This window comes from Mus caroli, unplaced genomic scaffold (assembly GCF_978045245.1).
Source record: "Mus caroli unplaced genomic scaffold, Mus_caroli_1 scaffold_7, whole genome shotgun sequence".
In the NCBI taxonomy this organism is placed as follows: Eukaryota; Metazoa; Chordata; class Mammalia; order Rodentia; family Muridae; genus Mus; species Mus caroli.
The window spans coordinates 40,444,833-40,462,184 of NW_028227262.1; the positions used below are offsets into that span (position 1 = coordinate 40,444,833).

The following is a 17,352-nucleotide window of genomic DNA, read 5'->3' on the forward strand; positions in this document are numbered from 1 at the left end:
AGCACTTTAACTACTAAGCTATCTCCCCAGTCCCAAATACCATTTTTCAACTTATTTTTTTATTAATATGCATGTATGTGTGTCCACATGTGTGCTACCTGCATGTAGTGCCCTCAGAGACCAGGAAAGGGCAATGAATCCTCTAGGGCTGAGTTACTGGCAGTCATGAGCTGCCATGTGGGTGCTGGAACCGAAACTGGGTTTTCTGCCAAAGCAGCAAGTGCTCTAACCACAAAGCCATCCCTCCACCCCATATTTCATTTCTTTCCTTTTTTTCATATTAATGACTTATTTTTATTTTATTCATATTAGTGTTCTGCCTGCTTGCATCCTATGTGTGAGAGCATCAGATCTCCTGGAACTGAAGTTAAGGACAGGTGCAAGCTGCCATGTCGATGCTGGGAACCAACCTGAGTCCATTGGAAGAATAGGCAGTGCTCTTAACTGTTGAGCCATCTCTCCAGACCCCGTCCCTTTTATTTCTTAACTAGACTCTTGAAAGGTCTAGCCTTCTGACATTTCAACTTATGATTGGCATCTTTAAAATTCACATGCCGAAACTACACAACTGAGTTATAGCAAAAACAAAACTGAAAAAAAAAATAACCCTCATGTTTTAAGTAAATTTACAATTTTGTGTTGAGCCAAATTCATAACTATCTTGAGGCACATGTGGGATATGGGTCCAACTTACCTGGACATCTACTTATCTTTCGAAAGACATGGGTTTCCCCTTAATCTATTCTGAGCACAGTCAACATAATCTTGTAGGAACATCAACTAGATCATTTCTTTCTTTTCTTTTTTTTTAGGGGGGGCGGTCAAGACAGGGTTTTTCTGTGTAGCCCTGGCTGTCCTAGAACTCACTCTATAGACCAGGCTGGCCTCGAATTCAGAAATTCGCCTGCCTCTGCCTCCTGAGTGCTGGGATTAAAGGCATGCGCCACCACACCCGGCGACTAGATCATTTCTTACAACTCTCCAAAGTCAGAGACAAGTGCAGCGTGCACACCTGTAGTCCAAACTATTCATGGGGCAAAAACAGGAGGTGCAAGCCTTTGCAGACAGCCTTGTAACTGAGACCAGAGACCCCCATCTCAAAAAAACCCAAATACCCCAAATCTACTGCAGCCCTGCTTGCCCTCCTGCCCACCCTCAACAGAATGCACCTTTCCTAGAATCCTTACTGCCTATGGCACTCCCTTCCCTCCCTGACACGGCTAACTCCCACACCTCTCCTCCCAAAACTGAGTTGCATACACACACTTCCCTCCACTGCACCTGACCGACCGCCCTCTTGGACCTGCCCCCACTGTCTCCCCATCACTTGTCTGACTTGTTCTCTCAGCTCTGCAAACTCACAAGGAAAGGACCACAGTGGCCTCACTCTGTAACAGCCCAGCACCAGGGAATGTGGTGATCAGCCACACTGGGATTCCATGTCACCAGGGTGGCCTGTTATCTGTGGCCAAAGTTACCTGCTGATACTATTTGGGGGCAATTATCTTCTAAAGTTAATTAAAGCTAAGTTTGTAAACTCTTGGATCAGTGATACATAGAACTTAAATCTAATGGCACTTTTTAGATTTCTGTGAGAAATAAAAGAACAAGAAACCAACCTCTTTTTAATCTGGGACAGCTGCTCTCAGATCTGCCCTGTTGACCTCCACTCCGAGTCCAAAATGGCTCATGAGTGCTGGCAAGAGAGTGTGCCTAGAAACACCGGCTCAAATGCGAGCACTCTGGCTGTGTGTCCTTAAGCAATAGAGCTAGCTTCTCTGATCCACAGCTCCCTTATACTAAAAGCAGGTGGAAGGAGGGAGTAATTCTTTGCAACTTTCAATATTATTTGGGGCATGAAGCAAACAATCCACAGAGCCAGCTCAAGCATATCGCCTGGCTCTGATGGTCACTCTTGCATCTCTGAGCCAAGCTGAAACAGAAACGCTGACCACAACGTTCTCATTCTCCTCTGCCCTTAACTTGTGATGATTCCCCTTGAAATATACTTCTTACTTAGTTGCTAGTGCTAAGAAAAAATGCAAGTGGAGGGGGGGAAACCACAGGCCCCAAAATATTTAAATCCTCTGCAAGCCCATGGGGTGTCTGTTGCCAGTACAGCATGTCCCAGGTACCCGAATTCACACCACCCAGAGAGTCAACCCACAACTCCACTCCCTCTCCCTCTTCTTCCCACATCAAACCAGAGGCCCTGCTGGGAAGGGGGGAATGGGAGAGAGCTCTTCAAAGGGCTGATAATTTAATTATTTAAAAACCTCTCCTATTTTGCAGTAAAAACAGGCTGGAGCACAGCCCCACTGAAAGAAGAACTATGTTCATTTAATTTTAAGCAGCTTCTGATAGGTTTTACATTTCATTTTCTAAAAGCTCCAACTGGGGGATGGGATGGGGGGAGTGGATGACAAAAAAAAAAAAAAAACTCATTTATTATCATTTTCCCATCTCCTGCACACACTTAAATTAATAGCACTTACATTACTTTTCCTTTAAAAATTTTTTTAACTTTCGCCTACACACACAACTCAGAATTCAAAAGTTGGGAACTCCTCAAACTGAGTCTAAATTAGAACACTTTTCATTAACCGAGAAGTTACCAGAACACCACACCTGTCATCTGTCACAAGTGGACAGGAAGCTCAAGGAACACAGAAACCAACTTAGCACCAGTCCGTGGACTTTAAAACCACAGGTTCAAGCCTGGACTTTAGCACGAGTTTTAGGTCTACGTAGGCTACAAAATAAGGCCTACTTTCAAAACAAGAAAAAAAAAACCCACATATTTGCACATTTGTGCTAAGAATAGCAAGCATTTTCTATGCTAAGATGAAGGCACCTGGCTATCGGAGCTGAACAGTTGCCTTTCAGTAACTGGGGAGGACATAAGACCACTGACAACCTGACCTTAAATGGGGCTTTTAGAAGCCTCCTCAGCACACCATTCATTTCCTGGTGACCAAGTCCCTCACAGATGCTCTGAGGTACGCTATTACCTTCCCAGTGACAGCCTTGCATGCTTCAGCCCGGAGACACATAAAATACTCCCCCACAAGTCTAAACCTTCTCAAACATCTCGGCAGGCCAGTGTATTATCAACAGCGTCCACCTTGATCCTTCTAACTCCGACTGCAGCAGAGACTGAGAAGCACAAAACCTCAAGTCGATTTAATTCCCACTGGACTTCTTGTCCCCAGTCCTGGGGACAGAACTCTGTGACCCATGCATGTTGGCAAGCACTCTACTAGCCAGCTACACTTACAGTGAAGACAACCTAATTTCTATAGTAGACTACTATTGTAGCCCAGAACTGCAATAAGAGTCCAGTAAACGCTGTGGAGTGGCAGCTGATAAGGTTTTTTTTCAAGCTGCTATTCTCAGTCCCCGAATGACAGCGCCCACTGCATAGCTCCTAGGCTGTTTGCTCTGCTGCTCCTTAGAAACTGAATGGAGACACACACTACCCCCTTACAAGATCTCAGAGCAATTTTGTTTTGCTAAGACTGCTGAAAAGCACTTCTTCCTGGTAAGGAAGAAATGATACAGCCTCCAGCCTTAGGGATGTTGGGTTGTATCATGCTACCAAAGCCTTCAACTCCGCCCTCTTTCAGAAGGTCCCTGCCATACCCAACATCTCAAAGGGTTCATTTATCCCATAATTCAGTGGCTTCAATGGGGTCCCCAAGACCCTTTCTCTCAAGATCCAAGGGCAAAATCAGTTTCACAATATGACCAAGGCACTTCTTTGTTCTGTCTCTTTATCTAGTCGCTTGTGTGTACATTAGAGTCGCTCAGAAGATCTAAGACATGACATCACTACAGACTGGAGACCAATGCAGATGTGCACTATGTGACTCTTCCATTCAACTAGGCCTTAAAGTGCTCTCTAAAACTACTCAACACCAGAGACGTAAGGGAGAGGGGGTTTATGTAAAGCATACTGGCCAGAAACTCAACAGAGATCTACCTGTTTACTTCTGGTGTGCTGGTATTCATGGTATACTCCATCACACCCAGCCATCTTGTTAAATTTTGCTTTGTTTTGTTCTAGAGGGCATTATCATTTTAGCATTAAAAAAAAATCTTACTATGCTCATGTGTAACTTTTAAAAATGTTTTCTAATATGGTAGATATAGGCTAACATATATCATATCTCATATTTATGGAGGTGTTTGGAGTTTCTCAAAAGTTGTTAAGCATGTAAAGAACTCGTGGGACCCAAGAATTTGAAAACAATACTGAGTTGAATTTCTCTTTGATTGGCATTAGCCAAACATTGGCTGTGACTCAACCCACAAAGACACTGAAAGACGATCAAAACTTAGGAAGACCCTGTCCTGACATTCAACACACATTAGGACCCTGTTCCAAAGACATACACATTCAACACACATGTTAGCACCCTGTCCTAAAGACATACACATTCAACACGCACGTTAGGATCCTGACCTAAGGCACACATCTAAGTCCAGGCAGACAGTAAACACACAAGATCAAAACAGGGTGAATTTGGTCACTATACATACATGCAAAGAATTCGAGCCAGCCTTGGGGGTAGGTCAGCAGAGCAGCTGCCTCTGAGTCACAACTCCCTGGGTCACACCCCCAACAGTACCTCCAGGAGAGAACAGAAATTAAAACTGGGCGATATCGAATGGGGCAGCAGCTTAATTCTGACTGGTGAGAGAACACCCAGCTGAGACATTTAGGCTGAGATCCTAAAGTGAAGACAGAGGCCATCCTAGGGAAAGGGGGAGGGGTGGGAGTCAGGCAGAAGAGCATGGTAGAAGGAAAGAGTGATGATACAAAGGGCCTAGGGGCAGGAAAGGGCCTGGGGTGGTTCAAAACCAGACAGCCGGCCATAAAGCATGCAGCTATAATGGGGAAGGGGAAGGTTAGAGGAATGGAGCCAGGCCACAGGGACATAAGCCAGCATGAAGCATGGGCCTTTATTTTATTTTATTTTATTTTTTTGCAGGTTCTTCCCTTGTCCACAGTCCAGCCCCACTCCTGCCTCTACTCATGGTCACTTTGACAGTTACTTAGTTTCCTGGCCCGCAGCTTCCTCTCCTGTAGGAAGGTGACATGCTGCAGATTAAACCAAGGGAAGAAAATAGCATGTGTGCTTAGCACACCGCAGAGAAAACAGGGGAGACAGCGCTGGTCTCTGCTTTCTGTCCTTTCTAATCTGCTGCTTGCTTACAGGCTTCTTAGAACTGGTTGAGGATAAGTCGTTCCGTGCAACTTCAAATGATGAGGAGTCCGAGGAAAGGGACACACTGCAAGTTACACATATAAAAGCCTGCCAGCACCGACTCCAGCAGAATATTCTCCATGCTACTCCTAATAAAACCAAAGGTACAATGCACAGAAGAGGAGGGAAGATGCTTGTATACCTCTTCTGCAGCACAAAAAATAATGAGCTCTTGCCAAAATCCTCTAGCACTGATTTCCTCTTGTCTCATTTAAAAAAAAATAACAACATCAACAAATTTGTCTAATGTTAGGTCGGTAAGAAGGGCCTTTTGCATAAAGGCATGTTTAAGAGCATCTGGAATGCAAGCAGATCTCTCAGAACTGAGGTCAGGGACCAGTACTAAAAGGCACCATGTCACTTTTAGGTCAAGCAGTCTCCAGGTGGGAGGGATAAAGGATGGGCAGAATCAGACAAGCCATAAGGACTTTGAAAGGAAAGAAAAGGGAATGTCTCAAGAAGGAAGAGTGGCTGGCCTGTGATCAATCTCCTGGCCAGAGGCCAAGGAAACTCTGTCCAGAGGAGCAGAAGTCTCCCCATCATGTCCTTACCCAGGTACATATATGGTAATATGACTGTAAACCCAGGGTAGAAAAAGCCCAACACATTTATGGTTGACTTTCCCAAGATAGAGGAAAAGGTTTCCTTTCTGTTTCTGTTTCTGGGCTCTCTCCGGGTTAATTTCTGAACATCCTTTGGGCAGAGATGCTGGATGTGATTTGTACTGTGAAAGTTGAACGAGCCTCAGAAGACTTTTGAGTTGGACACAATGCCACCCCAGCCTCACCACACATTCACACGTAGGCTTGTCCCATCAAAAACCATCCTTGGGAACACCACATTCCTGCCACTATAGAATTTATTCTGTTATAAAAACCACTGCTAAATAAAGACGTAGGAAACCATATTCAAATACTTTCGTTTTCAGCCCATCCCAAAGGAAGTGACCATCTCAGAAGTTCCAAGATCCTTTAAGATTATCTCAGAAACAGTTACTCTCTATCTGAAGCTCAGAGGAACTGTTAAGTTTAAATGATGTCCATTAGAGCCTGGGCTACACCACAGTTCCTAGCGTACACCAATTCCTGGATTCCATCTCCAGTGAGCTATCCCTCGGATATTTCACTCACAAATCTATTTGGCCCTCCACACACATCTGCTAAAGTAGTCTACACTGGAAACTGGTACACCTTCTACAAAAAGTTATTTTTCAAGAAAGATGTTGTACTTGTATCTGTTCTTATGCCCCCTCAAGGACCGCTGTAAAAGAAGGCAGCCACAAGCTCAGACTTAGCTCTTTAAAGTCCCAGAGAATTTGTGGATAGAAGCATTGAGTCAACAGTCCTCATTTTATATGGGGAAAACCAGCCAGTCAATTCAACTGTCCAGTGAGGTTATGGATGTCATTCATAGAGCTTATGAGAAGCCAGTGCCAGACCTCCAGGGCTTCAGAGACCAAGACAAGCTCTTGGGAAAAGAGAGAAAGGGTGTTTATTTTGGTACGATGTTCAAGTAGAGCCAGTATAAAGGGTTAGCAAGGTGGTTTTTGCCTTTACCACAACTGACAACTCAAATTAGACCCCCAGGGAAAGAGAACTGATTACTCCAAGTTGTCCTCTGACCTCAGAACACATGCCATGGTAGGCGCTCGCACATGCAGATGTGAAAGAAAAAAGAAAGAAAGAAAGAAAGAAAGAAAGAAAGGAAAGAGAAAGGAAATGTGACTTAAACATTTTTAAAGTTGGCACCAGCCTCAGAAGAAAGTCCTCTCTGCCTGTCTAACCTGAGCCATGGAGTGAAGTCAGTTTCCTAAGAGATGAGTTTTACTGTATCTACAAATCTACTCAGACCATGGGTTCCTCAACCCCGCAAGACTGACTTTTGGAGCAGTTTTTCACAATAGAGACATTTTCCTCAGCACCATAGCACGATGAACCTCAGCACCATAGCACGATGAACCTCAACGCAGGCCTCTACATTGGATACTAGCATGCACCTCACCTCAAGATCCACCGGTGGGACTAGGAAAAATGTCTCCTGACAAGGCCAACTGAGCCTCCTGGCTGAGAACTATCTTGGCTTTTTTATTTTTTATTTTTTCATTATCATGTTGTTTTTTTTTTCCCAGTCTGCTTACATATATCATTGGTCACAACGATCCATAGCAGGTGGGAAGAAAGGACATGTGTGTGTGTGCGCAGAGGCCACAGGTCAACCTTGAGTGCTGCTCCTCAGGAAACTCAATCTGGTTGGGTTTGTTTTGTTTTGTTTTGTTTCTGAGAGAAGCTCTCTCCATTTAATCTGGGGATCGATGGCCAAGACAGGCTGACTGACCAGTGAGTTCCTGGGAGCTGTCTCCCACTCCCCAGCCTTGGGAATGCCAACATGAAGCATGATACCTCACTTTTTGTGTGGCTCAGGGGATTGAACTCAGGTCTTCCTGCTTGCCATAGCAAGCACTTTACTGAGGCGTCTCCCAGCCCCACCCCACCCCTCAGCCTATATTTTTATAACTAGTCTACAGAAGAGGAAAAAGACACACAGATGTTGCATATTTTGGTGATATCCAAGATGCAGTACACAGGAGTGTGGTACAGGAGCCCCCATCCTGTGGTACAGCAGAGCCAACCAGTCTGAGAACTGTTTCACTACCCAGTTCTCACTTCCACTCTCCTGCTACCTACTGCTAGACATTTCCCAGCCGAGCATCCTCTAGAGAGCTGTAGTGAACAACAGCTTAAAATCCTCCCAAAGGGGCAGCTTAATATATTTCTACATGTTTTTCACATCTCTTTGTGCACCAAAAGGGTTTTCCAAAGTAATGGGACAACTCAGAAAAGGTTTAATCAGCAGAGAGGTACAAAACATTAGTTTCTTCTGAGAGGTAACCTGCAACCTTCAAAGACAGAGTGGATCTGAAGTATGGATTACTTCATTCAACAAATATTTTGTGAGCTTTTCCAATATGCTCAGTACTCTTGAGGGATAAGCAAACAACAACAACAACAACAACAAAAACATGAAGAAAACCGAGCTCAAGAGGCAGAGTTTCCAAATGACAGAAGCCTCCAGGAAAAGGAAAAGCAGGTCAGAGAAGGAGGAATTTGGCCTCAGATCCTAAGGAATAGGACAACTTGAAGATATATAGAGACTGGTGAAGTACACAGCAGGCAGAATATAACACACACACGCACATGCACACATACACACACAGGAGACAAGGCAAATAAATGAATGTCCCTAACTCTTTTTCTATTCAGAAACAGATATGGAATGCTTTTAAGCTGCCCTTACAAAATAAAACTACTCCCCAGACAAAGCTCCTCCCCCAATGCAAATGAACCAGGACACTTGGAGGCCTGGGCTGTTTTCCCTTGCTCAGATTTTTCTGATGAGAACATTTTTCTACCCAGCAGTCCAGAAGTTCTGTGAGGAAAGAAGTATTCAAACTTCCTAAAATGTCAGTTCCCCCAAATGTCTAACAACAGTAGGTTTAAAACCCAGCTGCACGTGTTTCTCCATGTGGCTTCATGGCCCCTGTGCCCACAGGTAGCCTGTGGTCTCTTTGTACCTCTAGGTCCACAGCCATAAAAGCATCCTCAAATGTAAACACAGGGTTCTTGGGGTTTGTTTTTTTCTTTTTTCTTTTCTTTTTGTTTTTGGCGTAGTTTTTGTCAGAATTCTGCCTGGTGAGTTAGCCTGTCTTTCTATCTCCCTGAAGGAGAGAAGGCTGCCAGGGACATGTTCAAAGATGAGCTTCAACAGGTAAGAACGAGCCATGAAAACTAAGCAACTAAAAAAGGCCACTAATAGGACTGGGCAGGCATCCTCCAGGCCAGACTTTCTCCAGCATCTATAGGTACACATCAGCTGAAGGTCTTACTGAATGCCTCCCTGAGCCAGTAGGACCTGAGAGTCCAACTACTAACAAGTTCCCAGGTGATGCCAAACGCTGATCTGGGGGCCACAAGGATAGAAAAATGTAAACAGCGTGTCTTAAACTTTTGACTGAATCCAACAGCAAGAGAAATACTGAACCTAATAATACCCCACGTGTTCTCTTGTGCTGCCTTTCTGTGTGTATGAGGGGGTTAGTTGTTGCAGTGAACACATGGGTTATTTTTGTCATTGTTTTGATGTTGGGGCACCTCATACACAGCACAGATTCTACCTCTGAGCTATGACCACAGCCCAGCTTCAGTACAGGTTAAACCAGGATAATCCAAAATTTAAAATGCTCAAAATTCCATAACTTCTTAAATACTGATATGGCACCACAGAGAAGATTCCACACCATAGGACTACTTCCATGTACAAAGCCGCTGAAGGACTGAGTATCTTCAGGCTATGTGTTTAAGATGCATATAATGAACATCGGTGTTCAGAGATAGGCTCCATTCCTAAGATACCTCCATCTCCAGCGCTGTAAAACACTTGATGTCTTCTATGTGTCCTACTTCATTGTAAAAGTTGAGCAAGGTCCACAATTTGACTTCCCCACCTCTAGGTGGGGTGCCACTAAGAGGTACAAATAGCATTTTTGCTTATCCAGGAATGTGCTGAAAGAATTTTTTTTTAAGTTCAAACTATTTTTAGGATCCTTTGAGATAAACACAGACATATTAAATACATTGTGGAAGTGTTGACTCTAAGAAACATTCAGGTAAGCCAGGAGGAGGGGTGCATTCTTTAACCCCAGTACTTGGAAGGCAGAGGCAGGAGGATCTCTGTGAGTAAGAGGCCAGGCTGGTCTATATAGTGAGTTCCAGGAGAGCCAGAGGTAAATAGTGAGACAAGTTCAAAAAAAAAAAAAAAATGAAGAAGAAAAACAAGAAGAGAAGAAGTACCTGGAGGAGTACTTGGAGAAGAAGGAGGTGGGAGGAGAGTTGGAGGAGGAGAAAGAGGAAGAAGAATAAGGGGGAGGAGAGAGGGGGAGGAGGGAGAAAGGAGGGAAGGAAAGACAAACGGTCAGAGAAAGGATTCAGGTGTTAACTCCATTTGTATTTCTGCTTTATCATCTAGGAGAGGAGAGCAAGTGGTCCTAAGCAAAGGTCTCTCAATGTGATTATTTCCCCGCTCAAAAGAACAAGGGCTTCCTGATGAAAAGGGTGACTCACAGTCTGGGACAAGAAATACAAAGGAGAAGCCTGGAACATTTGGTCACACAGAAAGGAAGAAAACCATGGAACTCTCAAGGTCTTGTTCAAAGTTTCAGGAAGCAACTTGAACTCGCTCACTGACATCAAAAACTCTATAACCATGACAGATAGTTATTAACAACATCAACAACAACAACAGTGGCACCCAACTATAACCCAAGATCTCCAGAGGCTGAAGCAAGAGGATCATCAAGTTGAGGCCCACCAGGGCTTCACAGTGAAACCCTATCTCAAACCATGAACAACATGGGGGTGGGAGGGGAGGAGAGGAGGAGGTACAGTAATCACATAAAGAAAAGCATACAAAGTGTGCTTAAATCTGTGAGTCCACAGGGTACTCTTAAAGAATACCATGCACAGGGATGCCCAACAGTGGCACCACCAGCCAATATTTTGAAATAGATAATGCTGTGACCCTGAAGGACACAAAACAGATTTGGCAAAAATAAGAATCAGCATGGACTGAGCTTCTACATCTAACTGCCAGAATACGATCTGTTGTAGGTTGCTGAGTTAACACTCACATCCGATGCGTGGAATGCCAACAGCAGTCCCTCCCCCAGCACCTGCATAGGAGAGCACCCAGGGCTGCTGGCTTTTAAAGTTTGCATTATGTACCTACATAAAGAATTCAAATCCTAAAGATTCACACTAGAATACAGATGCACTCGTGCATCTAAGATGTGCTTGAAAATAGTCATATAGTGTTTGCGGTTGTAGCTGGAACAAGATTAGCCATGAGTTACCAATAGTTGAACACAGAGCAGGATGGAACAAAGTGGGTTCCATGCGGTAAGAAGCTACTGTCGAGGCTGGGGAGACAACTCAGTGGCTAAGAACACTTGCAGCTCCTACAGAAGACCCAAGTTCAGTTCCCAGCACCTACATTGTACAGCTCACAACTGCCGATAACTCCAGTTCCATTAAATCCAGAAGCCTTTCCCAGTCTTTGCAGGCACCACGACACATACTGCTAAATTATGTTTGAACTCCTCTATGGTAAAAGTTTTCTTAGAAGTAAACAGTGGTGGAGAAATAGCTGAAAATAGTCGCTTTGCAAGCATGGGGCCCTTAGTTCAATCTCTAGAACTCAAATATTTAAAAACCGAACAAACACACAAACAAACAAACAAAAAAACAGAAGAGAGTCCCTCAACACACAGAAGAGAGTACTTACTTCACAGGATTAGGTTATTCTGAACAACTGAGAGAGTTTACAAGTGAAATACACTTCAACTGTCATTTCTTTTTCCCCAAAGGACAATTTGGATTGTGCAACAATGACGAACTCTGGAGGATGTAGTATTTTTGTAGTCTACTCATCCCATATATGTCATAACTTAAATTCTCTTCCCGGGGGCTGGAGGGATGGTTCAGCAGTCAATAGCACTTGCTCCTTTTCCAGGGGACTGAGGTTTTGCTCCCACCACCTGCACAATGGCACACAGCATCTGGAACTCCAGTTCAGGGGCTCCAGTGTCTGCTCTGGCTTCTGAGGGCACCGGGCATGTATGCAGTGCACTTATATAAATGCAGGCAAAACTCACAAAATACAAACTTTTTTTTTTAATGAAATAAAATACCATCAGAGCGACAGACTTTTGGAAGAAAAAAAAAAATACAGGTATCAGGTATCTTCCGGCTAGTGAGAAAAGAGACTCAACTGTGAACAAAAGGAAAGAGAGCAAGTGGGAGGTGCTGTGACTATGAGATTCAAACACACATCTAACTTTTCAAATATGTATTTATTTATTCCCCTTTAGTTTATGTGCACTGGTGTTTTGCCTGCATGTTTGTCTATGTGACAGTGTCAGATCTTGAAGTTACAGGCAGTTGTGAGCTGCCATGTAGGTGCTGGTATTTTAACCTGGATCTTCTAAAAGAGCAGTGGGCGCCCTTAACTGCTGAGCCATTTCTCCAGCCCTAATTTCTACACATGGTGAAAAGCCTGGGAACTGAGTCTCAGATGGCTAAGACAGATTCGTTGTTTTGCTGTGTGGCTTGGCGGTTGCTTCTCAGTGTTTGACAATGAACCTGTAATCTCTGTAGTGATGCAGCGAGGGGTTTGAGTTCTGCCCCTATGAAGGTGTCTCTTTCAAGGAGAATCACTAATGTGGAGCTTCTCACACCTAGGGATGGTGAGAACATGGCGCTCATTGTCAGGACTTCCCCAAGTGAAATCTGGTGGGCAGCAGGGTGGCCACACGGTCACAGGAACCCCAGGACCACACCAGATGGGTCTTAGGACATGATGAACAAAGCAAAGGCCAGCTCTATTCTTCAGCACAGGAGACTCCTTTCCTACTTAAGCAGACTTAAGTGCCAGGAAATGTCACATGACAGACCAGTCTGGAAATCTAGGTCTCCCTCATGCCCCCTGTATCAAGTTTCCAGCTGGTATGTGGTCTTGCCAGCCTGGCCAGTCCCTTTAGAGAGCACAGTGGAGTTCAGCAATGCTGAAAATGAAAACCACACTGAGGACCCTGTCAGGGTTCAGAAATCCTCAGAAGTGCTGATCTGCAAAATCTGGCCTTTGCCCCTGGACCCTGACCACCCTCCCACCTCAAGCTTTCCCCCTGCTGCCTACCTGCAGCCACTCCAGCCTCCGGAGCCCTGTCTCCAACATGCCCCACCTCCATCCACCTCAGGGTCTTTGCACTTTCTGCTCTGGACTCCTAGAACATCTACATGGTTATCTGGCTCACTTCCTTCAGTGCTGTCCTCAGTGTCACCACAGTGAAGAACCCTGCCTTACCTCCCAACCCTAATACACCCTTAACACCCTTCAAACTTCTGTTTTTCTTTTTTTTTTTTTGGTTTTTTCAAGACAGGGTTTCTCTTTATAGCTCTGGCTGTCCTGGAGCTCACTTTGTAGACCAGGCTGGCCTCGAACTCAGAAATCCGCCTGCCTCTGCCTCCCGAGTGCTGGGATTAAAGGCGTGCGCCACCACGCCCGGCTTTCATTTTTTATTTAGATAATACATATCAATTTGCAGGCGTTTTTAATGTTTAAAACAGAAAGCCTGTTTCCTTTAATCCACCTTCCCCTTTCTGTAGCCCATGAGACTTCATCAGTCCCCATTCTGGCCCTATCAATCTGAATATTCATGAGGGCCACTTTTCACTCTGTGTTATCATGCAATGTGTACCTGCTGATGCCTGGCTTCTTTCAGTTACAAAGTGTTTCCTTGGTTTGAATACACTGGGAAACAAGTTTCTTCCTTTTCTGGGCTTACTAAGAGTTCCCTGAACATATAACCAGCACTTTGGTTTTCCCTCATATTGGGGTTTCATTTTGGCCTTTAGGCCAACATGAGTGAGGTAACTCTCAATATCAAACAACTGCTTAAGTTCTTGCTTCAAACTCCTCAGAGAACTACACATGGAAACGTCAAATCATATAATAATTCTCTTTCAGATTTTCAGGAGCTACCATGCTGTTGTAGCTAAGACGTATCTCTTGCATTCCCACCAACAATACACAAGCGCTCCCATTTTTCCACATCTTGTCCACCTGGTTATTCTCTGTTCATCCCCTCCTTGTTGACTTTTGCTCCACAACTTTCTGCACCTGCCATACTACAATACCTGTTTGTTTTCGCTGATCACTTCCCACTGGGTCCTACTAAAGACCCGAGGAACCAACTTGATTGCTCATTGCCATACCCCAGGCACCTAGAGCACAGTTGGCACATAGCAGGTATTCAAGAAATCTATGGACTAAGCAACACAGAAACGCTCGAATGGTAACAATTGTAGCAGGGTGAAAGTCAGTAAGGTCCACGGGTTCACTGACAGCTTTGATTTCAACTCTGAGCAGCCTAGGGAATCTCATGGTCTACCCGGTGGCATACAACTAGCTACCAGGCAAGCCAGAGGCCACAGGACAAGCTACCAACATTCCACAGGTAAAACTAAAGCGGTTTAAGCTCTCCAATTATTCACGTAGAGACACACCTGACTCTTTCAAACCTGCTCAGCTGCCGTGATGTGAATGACCACGCTATACTTCAGATATGAGCCAGGCCTAAGGCTGCACCTAGACACTGGCTTTCCTCTGGTTTTCCTTAACTGTCCTAATTCAAGCTTTCAACACAGAGCTTTCCAAAATGAACTCAGCCCAACGTCAAAGCCTCCTACAAATACCTACAGTCTTTTATCCCTGCCAATGGTGCTATCATTTTCTTCATACATCAAACTAAGAATAGCTTGTGCATTGTTGGTGAGACATAAATAAGTTAATGCATTAAGATCAATATGTTTACTATTTTTCCTAGCATCTCCCCCTACCTGCCCCCCCGCGCCCAGTTCTCCATAAACTTAAACACAAGCGGTACACATTACTGCCTGGGTTGCCCAGTGACTTCATTCTGTATCTCGGTTTCTTTACCCATATCTAAGGTCTTCTGTGATACAGCTCTGTACCTGGCTTGCTACTACCTAATGGGACAGCCTCATTATATTTAGGCAAAAGATAGAGAAGAGTCTGTGGACCAGTTAACCTCGTCTGTAACGTACTTCAAAGAGAAGGCTGACCCCAATCTTTGATCAACACAGACATAAGTCCATAGAAGAATTAGCCTTCCCTTCCAAATGCTTCCCGCTCTGCCAGTATTCCTGAGGACCTTATCAACAGGAAACAAAAGCATTATACTACCATAATGAAGTATCTGGCTTTTATTCACTAATTAGAAAAGCCCAAAGATTGTAGCCCAGGGAACAGCTAAATATTTAGGACATTAAAGAAGTTACCAAGGACCAGCTGCCCACAACTCACCACCCACCCCTATTAACCTGTTGTTTACTCAATTCCCAGACAATTTAGGAAAAAACAAAAACAAAATCCAATGGCCAAACCTGAAACCATAGAGGCGCCTGTACCTACAGAAGCTTTATTTTCTAGAAATGGGCGGTGACGATTTTAAATATGCCATTATACTGACAGAAATGCTTCCTGCCCTCAGCTCCTCAGCCAGGAACAGGTGCCAAAGCAAGAGGAGCCTGCTGGGTTCCTTGACATTCAGGTGCTCCAGTGAAATCCTGGAAGCGACTGTAGTATTCTTTAAGCTCTTCCTTCCCGTTTCTAAGTTCTCATTCTTTCAATTTGTCACTTTCATTTCTTGCAGCCCAGCCCACTCTGGTTACAGGCATGCCCACAACCGAACAGAACAAAGTGACAATTTGTGAAAGGGAGGGGTATCTCACTTTTGCTTAGGGATCTTGGCAGATGAAAAGTTCTGCATCTTTGGGAATTAAAATAATGAGGGCTCTTCTCAGGCTGGTAAGGGACCACCCACTTTACAGTCCCTTTAACTGCACGTTGTGGTTGCTTACCGACATCTTCCCCCCCCCCCACCTCACCCCGCCATGCTTCACTTATGAGCGACGGTCAAAAGTGGCTGTCACTAGATCTTTACTCACCCAAGACCATGACCAATTTTGACCACGGTTTCTTTCTTTTCCCTACTCTACCTCTATGGCAGCTACAAGAGGACTTAGAAAATGCTTAGGACAAAAAACCCATTCTTGACTACAGCACTCGGCTCGCACACTCACCTGACTCAGGTCAGGCACTCTGTTAGCCAATGGACGCCCAGCCAAGGATGCAAATCCTGGTCCCTTGTAGTCAGCTCCTAAATATTTAACAAAGAAATAAGACTGAGTGGGGGGTCTCGCGAGGGTCTATCAGAAATTCCCAAATCCAAGTTTTGACTTTTATAGCCTCCGCTTTTCCTGCAGATCCCACTCCCCACCAAATTTAGCAGCTAAGTCGGAGGGATCTCTTGCCCCCAAATAAAAGCAAACCCAGCATGCTTATTTCCCGTCAGTAGCTGACCAGAAAGATCAGACACGCAGAAACTTCGAACACGCCGGATGGGGTTTGAAGGGGGATGGAAGTAAGGGACGTGTTGAGACCCCAAAGCACTTGTTTCCCCGCGTGGAGGCCAAATATGTGAAACCCGCGTCCTCATTGGGCACGAGCTCCGTCCACACTTCTTTCCTCATCGCCCCCCCCCTCCGGTTTTCTTCCTTTTTTTTTTTAACCCACGGGGGCCCCCACGCATGCATTATCCTACCAGCTGAGCAGCGCAACAGGGCTAGCTACATTTTTAGAAAGATTATTTCCTTGAGCGAACTCATATGACACCCCCTCAAATACCCCCCCAGGGGGGAAAAAACTATTTCCTGCAGACACTCCAACCGTTTCCAACTTGGGGGAATGCCATTTCAATACGGGGAAGGAGGTTGAAACCGGTCACTAGAGTCGAGGACGTTTGGGGTTACTTAAGCCTGAAAAAACCCAGACCTCCCCCCAAAACTGTTCACAGGGAAAGAAGCCCCCAAATACACGCCAAGTGCATGCAAAGCCACCAAGAACTCCCGGTGATCACGGCAAAAAACTTCTGCGCACGGGAGCTAGTGCCAACTCCCCGCGCCCTCTGCCCGGCCCCAGCAGCTACCTTGGTGACCGGGGAGCCACGCCGGTTTGGGGGATCAGGACCAGGAGAGGGGTTAGCAGCCGCTGGGCAATCCCATGTCCGCGAAGAGGGAGCTCGTTCCGTTAGGATGGGAGCGGAACACCCACACCTCCTCTCGGCGTGCGCTTTCTCTCTCTCCACCCCCTGCCTCCACCTCCTCCACCACCACCACCTCCTCCTCTCCTCCCACCCCGGCAGGCTTGAGGAAACGCTTCAGCAGAACATCCACATGGTTACTGCACTTTGAAGCAGCGCCCGGCTGCTTATATAGGCCGGGAAGCTCCCTGGGCAATGTAGTCCGAGTCCCAGGTCGTGCCGGCGCCTGGGGCTGCGCAGAGGGACTACAAGTCCCAGAATCCCCTGGGCTCCCGGGCTGGGTTCTAAATAGACTCCCGCGCGCTGACCAGGGGTGGGGAGGTGGGAGGGGGGAGGGGCGCCCAGGGT

At 45.4% G+C, this 17,352-nt stretch overlaps 1 protein-coding gene across 15 annotated transcripts in view; it reads right to left on the reverse strand.

Annotated features, from left to right (window-relative positions):
- The window catches only part of Itpr1 (inositol 1,4,5-trisphosphate receptor type 1), a 338,511-nt gene extending 321,439 nt beyond the window's left edge, over positions 1–17,072 (reverse strand). For 14 of the 15 annotated variants that reach the window (XM_029478989.2, XM_029478987.2, XM_029478982.2 and 11 more), the window contains exons 1-2: positions 16,891–17,071; positions 15,986–16,062 (exon numbers count right to left, since the gene is read on the reverse strand). The gene's annotated coding sequence lies outside the window, so the exon portion shown is untranslated. Of the gene's footprint in view, positions 1–15,985; positions 16,063–16,890 lie in introns of all 15 variants that reach the window. The other variant, XM_029478979.2, reaches the window with a different exon arrangement.
- Between the last annotated feature and the right edge of the window lie 280 nt (positions 17,073–17,352).